This window comes from Epinephelus moara, chromosome 18 (assembly GCF_006386435.1).
Source record: "Epinephelus moara isolate mb chromosome 18, YSFRI_EMoa_1.0, whole genome shotgun sequence".
Classification (NCBI taxonomy): domain Eukaryota; kingdom Metazoa; phylum Chordata; class Actinopteri; order Perciformes; family Serranidae; genus Epinephelus; species Epinephelus moara.
The window spans coordinates 11,617,600-11,633,203 of record NC_065523.1 but is presented as its reverse complement, the minus strand read 5'-3'; the positions used below and the strand labels follow the sequence as shown (position 1 = coordinate 11,633,203).

Genomic DNA, 15,604 nt, shown 5'->3' with positions numbered 1-15,604 from the left:
GGTCCATTGCCCAATAGGAAATGTAGAATACTCAAAAGTACTTTGAAAGTGCTTGAGTTACTTTTCTCAGGGAGTAACGCTGGAAGTACTTTTAAAGTAACTGAGTTACTTTACTCAGGGAGTAACGCAGTAAAGTAACTGGTTACTTTTTAAAAAAGAAACGCAGTAACGTACTTTGATTACTTTTAAAGTAACCCTTACCCAACACTGCTTGCGTGCTCGGGCAGACAGCTTTTCATAGGGCTCCTGAGTGAGCAGACCACCACTGCAGGGGACAGTCATCAATGCTGATGCTAGGCTCTGCTCTGTAGCGCTGCAGCTCTCCCACAACTCAAGCACAAAGAAGCCCAATCGTACGCCTACAGACGGATTTTTATAAAAGGCAACTCTGTGGCATACAGAAACAGTAAAGTTAGAGATTAAAAATGAGATTAACGCGATCAAAAAACATAGCGCGTTAAATATGGCTGTAATTAATTATTCGCAATTAACGCGATAATTTGACACCCCTACAAAAAATGATAAAACATGAGACTGTTACTGTAAATTACATAAATAAATATAAACAAATAAGACTTTACTTACACACAATTTTCCAGTGTGTTTACTTGGTCCTCCTCAAGGTCCATCTGTCCCACATCAAAACTGTAAAGACAAAAATAATGTGATGCAAGGATAATGAACAGTACCCTGAAGTTACAGTTTACCTTGTGCAATACAGGATCTAATGAGATCATGGCGAAATATAAATCCAGAATATATTCTGATCTAGAAATTAAAACCGGAAAAGTCACCTGTCTTGTAGCATTTCGCGAACCTCTGATGCTTCCAGTGTAGTCTCATCCACATCAGTGCTGAGCATTTCTACGCCTTCCGCTTGAAATTGGCCCTCCCTATATACACATTAGATAACCAAGGACAAAACATATCTTCAATAGTTCCCCCTGTTCTCAAGGAAAGAAAAAAATAAGATACTACAGCAGATTGTGCAGGTTCAGAGAGACTGCATTTCTCAAGACCTCTTACCGATCAGAAGCTGCACCCTCATCAATGTCTGACAATGCAGGAGGCACAGCTCCCAAGCGGGCATTGATGCCAATGGGCCCCTTTCATAGCTGAAGAGGGGGAAAATTACATCAGTAACAGTTTTTAAAAGCAACAGTATTTCATCACTGGCAAAATAGCTTATTTTTATTTGTAGTATAAAAATATCACCTGTTACAGTCAGCCAAAACCTTCTGACTTAGCAGGTAATGGTAAAAGACGTGGTTTGCAGTATGAGGCCCGACAGCTAATGTGTGTATGGGATGGCATTAGGGCAGCAGATATGAGGACAATGTGCTATGTGCAATCACACTGATCAATATTGCAATGACAATATTTCCTTCTTTTAGCAGCGACTTTTTAGCAACCCCACAGTTGTTTACATGTTCAGATTTACTAGTTACTTAGTTTAGCAGTTTGCGATGTCTTTCACTCACTCTCGGTCTCTGCTGTGTTTAGCTATTCCCCTGCCTACTTCAGTGATGATGGTACCTGTAATAAATGTAATATATTTGCTGAGATGGAGGCAAGGGTCAGTGAATAGAAGAGCTGGTAGAAGCGCTCCATAGCTATAAGTTACTCCAGTAGCCGGTGGCAGTCGACTAGTGCTAACTAGCGAAGTTTTAGCCTGCCGGGCACATCACTAACACATCGCTCTCACCCACGGAGAAGAGTAGGAACATTAGCGTTAGCTCCCGGAGTTAGCACTAGCCGGGATCCGGCGATGGCTCTAGCCAAGTCGGCTGCCACCGGCTACTGGAGTAACTTAAAGCTATGGCCGGGCTACTATGGAGAGTAGTCCTGCAGCCCAGCTAACATTTGCAATTAGCATTGTAAAATGTAGCCTGGCGGGCAGCCCGCGAGCCCGCCAGGCTACATTTTACAATGAACAGTTTTATATAATTGCAACAAAAAGACACAAAAATACTTACTTATAGAATAGGTTTATATAAACATATCTCTTGTAACCAATATATCATCTCTGTTTTGAATTGTTTGGTCTGCAGTAAACAAATTGATTGGGTTAACCACAGACTGTAAAAAAAAAATCTGTAGAAATCACGGTAAAATACTGTCAAATAGCAACAGTTAAAAAACGGAAACTTCAAAATAGTATATCACTGTAGTAAATACATTGAATTACCATAAATCAAGAAACAGTACATAATTATTTTTATGGTCATAATATGTATAAAACACAGAATTTTACTATGAAGAATAAAAAAAATTAAAATTCATGGAAAAATACTGTAAGCAATACTGTACAGTTTTTTTTTTCTGGTTTTGTTTTTAAGATATTTTTGTGGGCATTTAACCTTTCATTGATAGGACAGACAATTGTGAAGGGGGGAGAGAGAGAGAGGGTCAATCAAAAGACCTATATTTACAACATTGGAAAATTGAAACAAAAACTCAAAATAGACTAAATTGTTATTTGACTGTGAACAGAGAATATAAATTGGTCGAATATCTGCCCTCTGTCAGAGATACGAAGCAGAGACGGATCCTGACCAAATACAGGCTCAGTGACCACCAACTAGCTGTAGAGACAGGAAGACACAGACAGACATGGCTGCCCAGAGAGGAGCGTGTATGTGGTCACTGCTCCACAGGAGAGCTCAGAGATGCACTTCCTCCTCTACTGCGACAAGTTTTCGTCAATAAGAAACTTGCACTTTGGGGAAATAGTTAGGAAAATAACAGACTTTAATACACCAGAGGAGAAACTGACAGTTCTGCTGAGTGAAGGAACAGCAGCTCCTCTGGCAGCTAAATATGTATCTGCCTGCCACAACCTGAGGGACTCACTCACTATAACATCCTAAAATGCATGGATTTATATAGAATTGTATAAATTATATTGTATTGTATTGTATTGAATTGTAATATTGTAAGTTTGTATGTAAATATCCTGTGAAATGCTTTCACAACAACATATTTCTGTTCATGCCAATAAAGCTGTTTGAACTGAATTGAATTGAGTGACATGCAGCAAAGGGCCACAGGCTGGAGTCGAACCCGGGCCGCTGCGGCAACAGCCTTGTACATGGGGTGTCTGCTCTATCCACTAAGCTACCGACGCCCCAAAATTACAGATTTTGCTGAGGTTTACATTTGAATTTACGGTATAAATCCGTTAACTACTCAGCAAGATCATACCTTTATTTCTAAAGAGTATAATGTTAAAAGTATGTCGATTTCAAGGAAAAACATGATTAAATAATACATTTTTCTGTTATTTCATGAAAGTAAGTCCTAGTAAATATGTTTCTTATCGGACACTTAATGCAATAGAAAACTATAGATATTGTCTTATTGTCATATTCCAAAAACGCGAATTCCATACTATTATTTTTTTCTTCATTATCACAATTACATACAATAAAACTGGATAGAGCAAAGGACACTTTAAAAGAAGAGATGTGCAAGGACGACCGAACACAACAGGCTTACTATGTGTCTCTAAAATAATAAAAATGTACACAGTTTAAAAGCAAATTATGAATATTTGTGTGCATATTATTTGCAGAAAAAGAAAATCTAATCTATTTTCAGCTTAACATCAGTGCTGTAAGTGGCATTGAGAATTTTCACATGCAAAATGCAGAACAGGGCTCAAAAGGGCATGTGACTTCGCAATGCATTGTGTGTAACCAGCGCCATTTTTACAGGCAAATTGTTTTGTTTACATTGCGTTGCGCCGGGAGAGAGACGTGAAGCGAGAGATTTAAATGGACCGGGCAAAGGAAAAGTGTGTCGGAAAAGCCCTGCCGCCGTTGACTGAAGCTGAGCTTGTCCTCTATCTCGTCAACGGTATAAGTTATTATACCGGCGACGAATTTAGGAATGCCAAATCTTTAAGGGCTCATGGGCAAGCAAACTTTGGGTGGGTGCAGGACCTCCTAATTTTACGCCTTAAAGGATAACTTCGGTATTTTTCAACCTGTGCCCTATTTCCCCATGTGTATGTGTGTGTATGATTCATAGGTACAACTCGTTTTAAAATTGGTTCAGTATTGAGGGAGCCTGATGCAGCCGGCAGCCGCGAGGTAGATATGGGGGCAAATGCGTCCCGTATAAGTTTGCGCATTGAAAGTGCTTTTTTCGCCACTGACCGGTTCAGATCGCCAGTGCTATCTCTGTAAATAGCATACTAAGCGTTTCCCTTACCCTTCACTTCCTCCCGGCTGTGTGTGACGTCATCTCGCGAAAGCTTTGCTTGTTGCCGGAAGAAAACAGGGTACGATATATACGAGGGCAAAGTAACAGTAAATGTGCGTCTCAGAGACAATTCTAGGTATCAGTATTACATGCATAAAGACATATTAGTTATACTTACTTGATGGATAGTTGACCATTTGGTCCCTGTGGTTTTGGCCGCCTCCTCCAACTTATTTTGGGCACATGAAAAAAGGTATCCAGCACTGCCCTGTTGATCAGAGGGGGGAAATCCTCTAACGTAGTTACACAGCATTTGGTAGTTTCTGTATCATCCCAGGACACATCGAGACCATGAATATTGGGCAGCAGGTCCCACTCGTTGCAACACAGAAATTCTTCCTTTGTGGGCATGGAGTCACAGCAACCACAGGAGCACCACCAGTCCTCAGAGATTCACGTTCGTGCAGCCGCTGCTTCACCCTCGTCTGCTCGTTGGCCCTCTCTCTCTATCCTCGTCTGCTCTCCAATTTGTAAGAGCTCCTCGTCCGTATACTCAGGCTCAAATAAGTACGGACGGCCATCGTAATAAAAGGGCTCATCCTCATTCTCGAAATCGGGTAAATATGCAGCCATGATACCGATGCAGTAAAACTCTCAACTGTACCCTGGGACAACCAGCGCGACTCTGAGCGGTGCTCCTCTGTTTTCTTCCGGCAACAAGCAAAGCTCTCGCGAGATGACGTCACGCAGAGCCAGGAGGAAGTGAAGGGTAAGGGAAACGCTTAGTATGCTATTTACAGAGATAGCACTGGCGATCTGAACCGGACAGTGGCGACAAAAAGCACTTTTAATGCGCAAACTTATACGGGACGCATTTGCCCGCATATCTGCCTCACAGCTGCCGGCTGCATCCGCCTCCCTCAATACTGAACCAATTTTAAAACGAGTTGTACCTATGAATCATACGCACACATACACATGGGGAAATAGGGCACAGGTTGAAAAATACCGAAGTTATCCTTTAAAGAGAAGACCGTCCTCATTTCAGAGGTATGTAAACTTTACAAGCCTCACTGTGTCCCACCTCCGTGTGTTGCTGCCTGTTTGCTTGCTCAGGTTTTGCCTAACATATCTTGGTGTCTGCTGGACCAATTTATTTCAAACAAAAAAATATTTTGAAGCCTGAAATCCACTCTGCATTTATGTGGTAAATATGTATGGGCTTCTCGGTTATTTATTTCAGTTTTTAAAAAACGGGATTAAAAGTCCTGACTGCACAGCTGTGTTAGATTTGTCTCTAGTTCTATATTCAGTATTTGCTATCAAAATATATCACATTATATAGCCCTTCGATCTTCTTCCAGTAGAGATCGTGAGAACGATTGTGGCAGTTAATGACACAGCAAGTCTGCACCATTTTCAAACTATACAGTTACTTTTAAAATGCTAAAACAACAACAACAGAACACAAGCGTAGGGTCGCGAAACGTAAACAACTTTCCAATTGCCTGCAAAGCCCACAATGCATCGGTTTTTCCACCTCCGCTACATCACCTTTTGAGCCAGCTACAGCTGGTCCACCTTAACTGCTAGCCCACCTCAAGCCAGCAGTAAGTTTAGCTTGTTGCCCCTGATACTTATTTTAAAACTTCAGAGTACAGAGTCATTTGCTTATTTGAGAGAGACAGAGAGAGAAAGAGAGAGAGCTCGAGCGAGCGAGCAGGCAAACGGCTGAGAGATAAAGTGCACTGTACATATGGCAGTATGCGATTTGGAACACACTGCAGACGCAGCTAACGTAACGGACGCAGTGTTGCCAATTTAGCGACTTTGTCGCTATATTTAGCGACTTTTCAGATCCCTCTAGTGACTATTTTTCAAAAAAGCGACTAGCGACAAATCTAGCGACTTTTTCTGATGTTATTGGAGACTTTTGGAGACTCTGACGTAAAAGCACGTATCGTTCTTACTCTTCTCAACGACCAGCGTGTGCTACCGTGGGCCCCTCCCCGTCTCAAAGTACTCACAGGCGGCCCAATCCTCGCACAGCAGTCCGTCCCAGCTGCAGTCAGAGCAGGAGATGTTGACTCCTCCGCGTCCAGAGTGCAAATGAATCGCGCATGCGCGAAGGCGCCCTGGCTTACCGTCAGGGCGGGAGTTAAATGTATATTTTTCTTTTGTCTAAAATAAATCACTGCACTAAAATAAATCGCAGCATTTCACTCACACAGCCTCAGTCACTTACTCACCTCGTCCACTGTGTGTGTGCCTCTCTGAGACATAAGCTAAACATCTAGCTGGCTAGCTCATCATGTCTCAGTCTAAACTGTACACTCAAAAATACATAAAGGAGTGGGAATCAAACCCTGAATTCAAAGGCTGGTTGAAGCCGTTTATTGGTAATGATACACGGGCATACTGCATGTATTGTAAGGCTGATTTCTATGCCAAACTAAGTGATGTAAAAAGACACATGACAACTCAAAAACATACTCAAAAGGCAAAGCCTTATAACAGTTCCACCCAAAACAAGCTGTCATTTATGGTTTAAAAAAATTGACTCTGCAAAAAAGTCTGAGGCCACCATGACATGAGCTATCGCTGAACACTGTTCCATGCTGGCATGCGATCACATTGGAGAAGCGTACGGACGGACTTTTGAATTCAGTTAACCGCCCGTTCTGTGCGGACGCACGCTAACGGATGCTGAAATTTTGAATGGTTCACCGCCAATTCTTGCGCGCCCAGAAGGAGGAACAGGAGACGTTTTTTGTCGAGGTAAGCACAACACAGTTCATTTGCTCTATCCACTGAACAAAGCCAGCCAGAGCCACGTTAGCTTGCAGAGCTACATGAGCTTGCAGAACCACGTTAGCTCTTCACTGGAGAGGGGTTGTAGCCGATTCAGTGGTCTGGCACGGACCAGTGGTCACTAGAGGGTGACACGGGAGTGGATTTTCAGTCCTGTCCCATTCCACTCCCACAAAAATAATCCCATCCCGTCCCAATCCGATGAAAAAGGAAAAAAAATCCCGTCCGGTCCCAATCCCACAAGAATGACTCCTGTCCCATCCCGCTCCTGTGATGTGTTTCAGTTACAGTAAAAAAAAAAAAAAAAAAAAATACAGTACATGGATCACACAATGTCTACCTTAGTTGAATATAAACCCAAATATGACATGTTGTGTTTTGATGTTTATTGCTTAATTATTTTTACATTCACTCCACCTTGAAGCTGTTCAGAATGATAAACACATTTGATTTCCTATGTGGTCAGACAACACGTCATAAGAACCAAGTCAAGTCAAGTTCTTTTTATATAGCACATTTCATGCCACAAGCGCAGACTCAATGTGCACCAGTTCTGACAGAGAAAAATGTAGTTAAAGTATTGCAGTAAAAGAAGTGTTTGGTTCCTCTGACTAATATTATTACATATGACATCATCAGATTATTAATACTGAAGTATTAGTGTTAGAGCAGCATGTTACTGTTGTAGCTGCTGGAGGTGGAGCTAGTTTCAACAACTTTGTTATTATGATTCCCAGTCCCGCCCGCTCCCGTTGACTTTTTTTTCCCATCCCGTCCCAATCACGTGACGAATAGTGAAACTGATTCCCACCCCGTGGGAGTCCCACGATCTCTACGGACAACTCATTAACTGATTCAGACAACAAACAGACCACAAGGAACACAGGACAGATCACTGAGGAGCTGGTTGCAACCAGCGACCACTGGTCCGTGCCAGGGAGCAGCTGGTCCCGACCACAGAGGAGCTGGTCGCGACCAGTGTCTTTAGTGCCCCTAGTGGTAGTGACCACTGGTCCGTGCCAGACCACTGAATTGGCTACAACCCCTGCTGACAGTTTGTCAGTACTTACTTTTAAAAACACAAAAATCCTTTTTTTAATTTCCAGAATAAGCCAAAGCTCTCAAATGTTAAATGTTGTCTAAACATAAGCAGACATTCAACCATTAAATGAAATACATTCAGCTCCAAAACAGTATTAAGAATTGATAAACAGCCACACTGACAACATCTGTGCTTTTCTTACTGCCAAGTCAAAATGTCTGCTGTAAAAAAAAAAAAAAAGCCTACCGGTCAATCGGTGAATACTGGTGCTGACAGACGTAGTTAAAAGTGACTCTTGCCATCCTGAAATTTTTGGGTGAATTCTGTAAGAGAGGCCATTAACATCACAATCCTCCTGTTTCCGACTGTGCATCCACACACCACTACGTCCATAAGTAATGAAATGGCATGATTATTATTATTATTTTTTTAATTTGGCTCACTGTTCTTCATCCTTGTTATCACCTGCTAATGAAATCGCACACTTTCACATTATATCAATTTATGAATGAAATTGTAAGCGCTGACTTCAGTGGCTCCCATGCTTACTTCCTTACTACAGAGCGCTGCACGTGACATCTTTGTTATTGTTCTTTTGCTCATGCAGGTCAGTTCAGGACCGTGACCAGTTCACACTGGAATCTGATATTCACCACATTTAATATACACAGCTAAACAAAATAATCAGATCTGAGCAATAAAAAGGAATTGCACTCTAAGGCAAAGGCAGTGTGGACGTAGCCTTAGTCTTAAATTTAGTATCTTTTGAAGCATATCTGTTAAACTGCATGTGAGTTTTGGTTTAGACGTACATCAAGTTCTGATCTGTTCAGATTCAGCAGATTAGTAAACGTTTTAAAGCAGGTCTGGCAAGTTTTTCAGTGCTTTATTTAATTGTTTGTGCTCAGTCATTATAATGCACCCTTACTGAGAGTGTTGACACCTTTTACGCCCTGAGCACCAAGTTGTCACAACACTCATTTGGCTGCTAAGAGACAGTCTGAAGGTCTTAAAACACTGAATTTCTTTTTGGCTTAAAAATCACTTATTTAAAGCAGAAAATAGCAGACATTGTTTCAAACTTTTGTGAAGATTTGTTTTCCTCTCCACTCCTCTTTAGCTTGTGCCTGATATGTTCTTGAATTTGCATCACATCGACCGTGCCGGTGACCATGTTGTATTTGTTTGTCTTCACAGGTATAAAGTTGTTGAGCTGGCCTTCTATTTGATGATGGGTTTTTTCCCTGCATCAGTAGTGACATCAATGGTAATGATAATATGTATTTATATATTTACACTCACATACAGTTTATTTGCATGTCCTATATCACCACGCCCAACAGGCTGCTGCAGTAGGGTGGAGGTGTTATGAATGTGTTTTACTTCCTCTTCTTGTTGCAGGGCCCCTCGGCACGTCTCATGGAGTTCACAGCAAAATGCTGATTAGTTTTATTGATAGGCGAATTGTAATCCATATCAGAAAGTGAACTGAGCAAGCAAGAAATGTCTTTATGTCTTTATGTGTTTATGCAGCACATCGTGGCACTAAATCTGTAACAAACATAGCATTTTTAGGATTGTGTGAAGTGCAGATTTTGTTCTACGAGGTTTTGCAGGAATCTTGTTGCAACTACATCTGGATAGATCATATGTAAAACCGAGTGGTCAATGCAGCAGCAGCCACAATGCTGACTCACGAAAAAATGCAGGTGCTCTTGAATAACAGGGTCAGCACATGGGATGAAAATATGAACTTCAGGCACCAAGGGCAGAAATTCCATTTCATTGTTGGGGGGGACAATAAAGAGAAATATTTCTCAAGAGCAATTTCTGGGGGGGGGCCAACAAAGTTGCAGTCAAATTTACTGTTGTAACACATTTAAATGGAACCGGCATGGTCAAATGTATTTAATAATTATATTAAAAGTAACCTTTCTGTGGGGTGTCACTGCTAATCACCAAGATGGCACTATTTTGTGAGCCAGGTTGGACCACTGCTCAGCTTCGGCAATGATTCACTCATTGCGGGTATTGCCTCTTTTGGCGCTAGAACTTTGTTCTAGAAATAGGTGGCAGAGCTGTCGACTTCCTTTTATCATGCTCGCTGCATTGCGGCTGCCAGCTGTGTCAAACTGTGTTAATCGCCTCTGCATGCTCTCTACCTGCCTGCCCATCATAGCCTGGCACGTCTGAAGCCTGATGGGCTTGGCTGCGGGGAAGCTTGGTAGACGTGGCAGCAGTATTTGATCTTTACTCTGTGTGACAACAGGTTTGTCACATGAGAGGCAGTGAAATCTACTGACAAGTTGTTGTTTTATAACAGCAGCACTGTCAGACTGTGGAGCGCCCTGAGCTTGCAGCTTCTCTAGAATGGTCTTCCAGCGACCTTCAAGCTGCTTCTTCACAGAGTCGAACTCAACCCTGTTCAACTTACTCTCCATCTCAGTGGAGAGTTTTTCAATGATCTTGTGCCAGTCCTGCTCCTGGCTGGTCACCTTTTCAGCAGTTCATGAAACATACCACGGAGTTGCTCCGATTCTTGGTCAAACTGCAGACGGCTCACTTTGCTTTCCAAAGCAGATTTCTGTGCTTTGATTTCAGTTTCAACCATCTGCTTGTCGGCCTTGGTCTTGTTGAGCTCCTGTATGTGGCTCTGTCTGTCTTTGTTGTCGTCATGTAGCTGTCTGGTGGTTTCATGCAGCTTTTCACACTCTGCCTGAAGCTCCACCTTTCCGTCTTCCAGTGCTGTAAAACGGATTTCCAGCTTACTGATCTTCTGTGACAGTTTCTTCTCCACAAAGAAAACATTTGCACCATCGGTCTTTGGCTGGTCATATTGCACTGGAGGTCTCTCCCTCAGGGATCTCACAGTCTCCTCCAGGATGTCCATACGGTGGAAGCACTTCTTAACATCGGAGGCCTTGTCTTGAATTTCTGCCTTTAGACAGTCCATTTCACCATGGAGCCGTCTCTACTCTTGCTGTCCTCTGCTGGTGGTGTAGCTCCTCCATTTCTGCCTTAAAGGGGAAGTTCCGTTTTTTACAACCTGAACCTTATTTCTGACATTAAATACGGTTGTTTACTCACCCAGATAAGTTTGGTGTCATTTGGAGTCCTTCGGAAGATATTTAGATCCGCGAGAGCCGCGTACATCCATATAGTGGGAATGATCGGGGAACCGACAATGAGGCTCTAAATAACACATTATCTACCGCGAAACTCGTTCATTTCACCAATATGTTTTTATGAATCGCTAGAGTTGCTTGTCAAAAAAACAGAGGCAATTCGTAAAGACAGTTCTCTTTACCACTGAAACGTTCACCTTTCTGTTTCTCACATTTTGTCACCGAGCGCTATGTAATAATAAATTCACGTTTTGCATCAGAAGTGCCTCTACTTTTTGTGCAGTGTGCGGGCCATTCTACACAAGCGATGAGAAGAAACTAAAGAAATGTAAATTCTCATAGTTATTTACTCATCAAGCAAACAAATTCAAGGAAAATAAACAATTTATGCATGTGTGTAGGCTACTGACTCAATCGAAAGATGCCCGTTCGGTCCTGCAGGCTTTGGCTGGGTCTTCCAGTTTACTTTCGGGACATGAAAAAAACAGCCCGGTTGATCATAGAAGTGAAATCCTCTGTTGTGAGACAGTCATTTCTGGAGACATCCAGAAGTGTATCTCCTGGCCTCAAATTCCACTCAGAGCAACAAAGGCATTCCTCCTCTGTTGGCATAGTGGAACATTGTCCACAAGAACACCACCAGTTAGCATCTATTCTCGGACGTGCAGTGGTTTGTTGTTCTCTGGCCAGCTGTTCCTCACTCTGCCTCCGCATCCTCCTTTCAAAGAGCTCCTCATCCGTAAACTCTGGCTCAAAACGGTAAGGACGTCCATCACATTCAAAGTCGTCGTCCACAACCTCAAAATCTGACAAATATTCAGCCATGTTTCAAAAAACTAACAGTAGCAAATTCCAGTTGTAAACAAAGCCGTGCTGCGGGTGTGCGGCGGCGCGCGCACCTGGATGACATCATCCAGGTCAGAGGTTAGTAGGTCAGTATAAATGACCCGGATGATGATGACAAGCAACTCTAGCAATTCATAAAAACATATTGGTGAAATGAACGAGTTTCGCGGCAGATAATGTCTTATTTAGAGCCTCATTGTCGGTGCCCCAATCATTCCCACTATATGGATGTACGCGGCTCTCGCGGATCTAAATATCTTCCGAAGGACTCCAAATGACGCCAAACTTATCTGGGTGAGTAAACAACCATATTTAATGCCAGAAATAAGGTTCAGGTTGTAAAAAATGGAACTTTCCCTTTAAGTCTTTCCTCCAGTGCATCCATATGGTGGTGGTACTTCTGAACATCGTCAGAGGACTGCTGTCTTACTGCCTTCAGCTGGTTGTGTAGTGACGCATTTTCTTCCTTAAGACGGTGTATTTCACTGCAGAGGTCGTTAAAAGTAGCGTTGCAAAACCCCACATGGGAGGCCACCTTTGCCACAGCTGTCTGCTGCATGTGTTGTAGTGCCTTAATTTCTTCGATGTGGGGCTGAGCTTGCTCCCTTGGGGATTTTAGTCTTTCCTCCAGGGCGTCCATAAGCTGGTTGTATCTGTCAATGTCGGAGTCGGTCTTCTCCTGATTACTCTGTCGCTCCTGTGCCTGTGCCGTTACAGAGTATGTCAGGTTTCTGATCTCTTCCTCCAGGGTGTCCATGCGTTTTTTATTTTTCTCCACCTCCGTCATCAACATGGCATCCTCAGGAGTCTGCTGGTGGCACCGTAGCTTCTTTAGGCCAGTTGGGCTGGTGGGGGGACTCTTGGGTGGGGAGGGGACTATCTCCTGCTGCGGCTTGGTGCTGCCCCCTTGAGCCTGATTTTCAGTGTTGGCATTAAGCTGCCCGATAATTGCCTGAAGCAGGCCATGTAGTGCATAGAAGTCAAGGCCTCTCCCTCCGATCGCTGTATTCAGCAACTCCACAAGATCTTTGGTATGATTCGCTGACATCTTTGTGCGCAAGGATTACCGCAAAAAGTTTAAGTTAAGCTAACACTAGCTAGCGTATCCAAACTAAACTATACGATAGCTAACAAATTCAGCTTGCGATAAAAGTGGCGCACTTTAAAAAACACTTTTATGTTCTTGTCACGTGTTTCTCGAAAGTAATTAGTCGTTACGCACTGTGGTACTATCGGTGTCTGAGACAGCGGTCCAACAGTCTAACAGCACAAGGCAGGTCCTACTTACTAATTTTCTGAAGTTGACATGAAGAAATCAGTTGTGTTACACCTACCGCCAAAAAGCCAGGTGAAAGAGGCTTGGCTAGTTAGCAGCAGGCTAGCGGCAAGTAAACTTTGCTTTAGTTGTATGGTCATAGTGCAAGTTGCAGTAGTATTAGTTGTAGTAGTGGTAGTTCGTTGTAAATTAGCCAACATGGATAATATGGTCACTTCACGGGAGCACTCTTCTAAGGCGCTGCGTCGATCGGATAGTGTCAATGTATTGCATCCGACGATGATCGCCACTAGCGACTGGTAGGATGACATGAGGAAGTGGCCAGAAGTATCCTACGGGGATATATTCAATTATTTTGTGTTGTCCCTTGGAGTAGATGGTGCTACTATGAAAAATTCCAAGAGCACTGAAGCGCACCAGTACCTTCATAGTGGTAAAGTTGGCCGCATATTACTCCATGAAGTAGGTCGACAAGACCTGATATTTCTGAAGGCTGATGTTCAGCCCAGTCAGTCCAGCAGTCCAGTACACTCGGCCTAGGTACTGGTGACAAGCCTGGGAGCAGTACAGACAGCAGGGTGTTCTTGCATTGCTGGCCTGGGAAAATCATGCAGCCATGCAGCCTCAATTCTGTGGAAGGTAAGGAAGTTATATACAATGTATATAAGGGTATAGTGCGCAATTTAAAAGTATAAACGCAGGTTACATTAGCTGACGATCTTTCATAATATGTAATTATGTAGTCAAACTAGGTTTAAAAATGATCAACTGTTTTCTTTTGTCTTTAAGCAGAAAATATAACATTGGCAGAGGAGGACGGTAAGTACAAGGTCAAGGTACATGAGCCATATTAAATCTTCTCTACATCAAAACATAATATATTCAATATAAAAGGACTCCATGCACAAACACTATATTGCAATACACCACATGTAGTAGTTGCTTACTGAGCTGAAGCCAAACACTCAGTAAAAAACTATTAAATGTGATGTATTGCTCAGCCTGCGGCCTCGTGCCTACGACCGAACCACAGCCGTGACGATATCACAGTACAACATCACGAGCTCGAGTGTGATATTGCTTTTATACAACAGTTCAACAGTTAAATAAGCAAGGCTGATTAAGAAATGTTGAAAAATGAGGACAAAATAGATAATTTAAGCATTTTATTTGTCTTCCGCCAACAAAAATAGTTCCCTCAGGACTCCGCTGTCACCGTTGCTATGTAACGCAGACATGGTGCGCCAGGCACTTACTCTTTATACACATTTATCTGCACGTTTCCATTAATTGTGCAGCCGGTGAAATAAGTCTCTGGTGACTGCATGGTGGACTGTCGCTTCACAGGCACAGCCGACTCTGCCTTCTGATCTGACAGTATGTTGCTTTTCTCCAAGTCATTGAGCTCCGCTGATGAAACACTGACAAACCTGGATGTGTGCTCAGATGGATTCAGCTTCTCCTCTCCCTCATCTTCCTCTGATGACCATTCATAGTTCAATTCAAAACTTATTTTAGGAAATAAATCCATATTTTTGGCTGTTTGACAGTGGATGAATTAATTAGCATACAACGCAACTGCTGACCTAACTGACACTAACCGTCAGTTTTGATTTGATTGTTGATTGCAATCAGCTGTGAGGCGGAGTGATACATACACAGTGAAATAACCGTAATGTTGTACTCCAATATCATCACGGTTTTACTGTCTCTCGACCAATCAGATTGCAGGGCCGGAACTAACTGTTGTATAAATATACATATATACCCACGAAAACTGGCATATTAAATTGATATTAAAACACTTTAAAACGTACACCTCAGGAGTTCTTACCTGTCGGGATCCTTCGGGGAAACGGTGGAAGGCCAGGTGCGGGGTGTTTCACTGATAGTTGTTGCAGTTAATTGCACTACACTGTTTTCTCTTACTTTTTTTCTCCTCTCTCCTTGACATCTTGCATGTTGTCTGGGCGCAACAGTCCAAGCTCAACAGTCCAAAATGGCGGTAGCGCCCCTAGTGGCTGTTGGCAGAAATTCAACGGAACTTCGCCTCTTGACTTGTAGATCTGCCCAGGTGTGCTGCATTACCTAACGAGGTGCAGTACACCAGTGCAGTCAGTCTTTAGACGCTTTGCTTAACTAAAGACTGATGACTTTCTCCCTGATTTTGTGTTTAGATGGGCGGATACAATTTCAGAGTTTAAAAAAACTCCCTACGTTGCAGAACCAATAGTAAATCTGCAGGGCGGTCCTTCGGTGGCTCGCTGAACTCTTGTGCTTGTAAACATAGTCCCACTA

At 42.7% G+C, this 15,604-nt stretch overlaps 2 protein-coding genes across 5 annotated transcripts in view; both read right to left on the bottom strand.

Moving 5' to 3' along the window:
• The window catches only part of LOC126405767 (uncharacterized), a 13,585-nt gene extending 7,288 nt beyond the window's left edge, over window positions 1-6,297 (bottom strand). For 2 of the 3 annotated variants that reach the window (XR_007571608.1, XM_050069683.1), the window contains exons 1-5: window positions 6,234-6,297; window positions 1,027-1,115; window positions 795-893; window positions 586-645; window positions 202-388 (exon numbers count right to left, since the gene is read on the bottom strand). The gene's annotated coding sequence lies outside the window, so the exon portion shown is untranslated. The remainder of the gene's footprint in view (window positions 1-201; window positions 389-585; window positions 646-794; window positions 894-1,026; window positions 1,116-6,233) is intronic. The other variant, XM_050069684.1, reaches the window with a different exon arrangement.
• Window positions 1-15,604, bottom strand: part of mmd (monocyte to macrophage differentiation-associated) — a 194,560-nt gene that overhangs the window by 28,293 nt on the left and 150,663 nt on the right. The window lies entirely within an intron of this gene.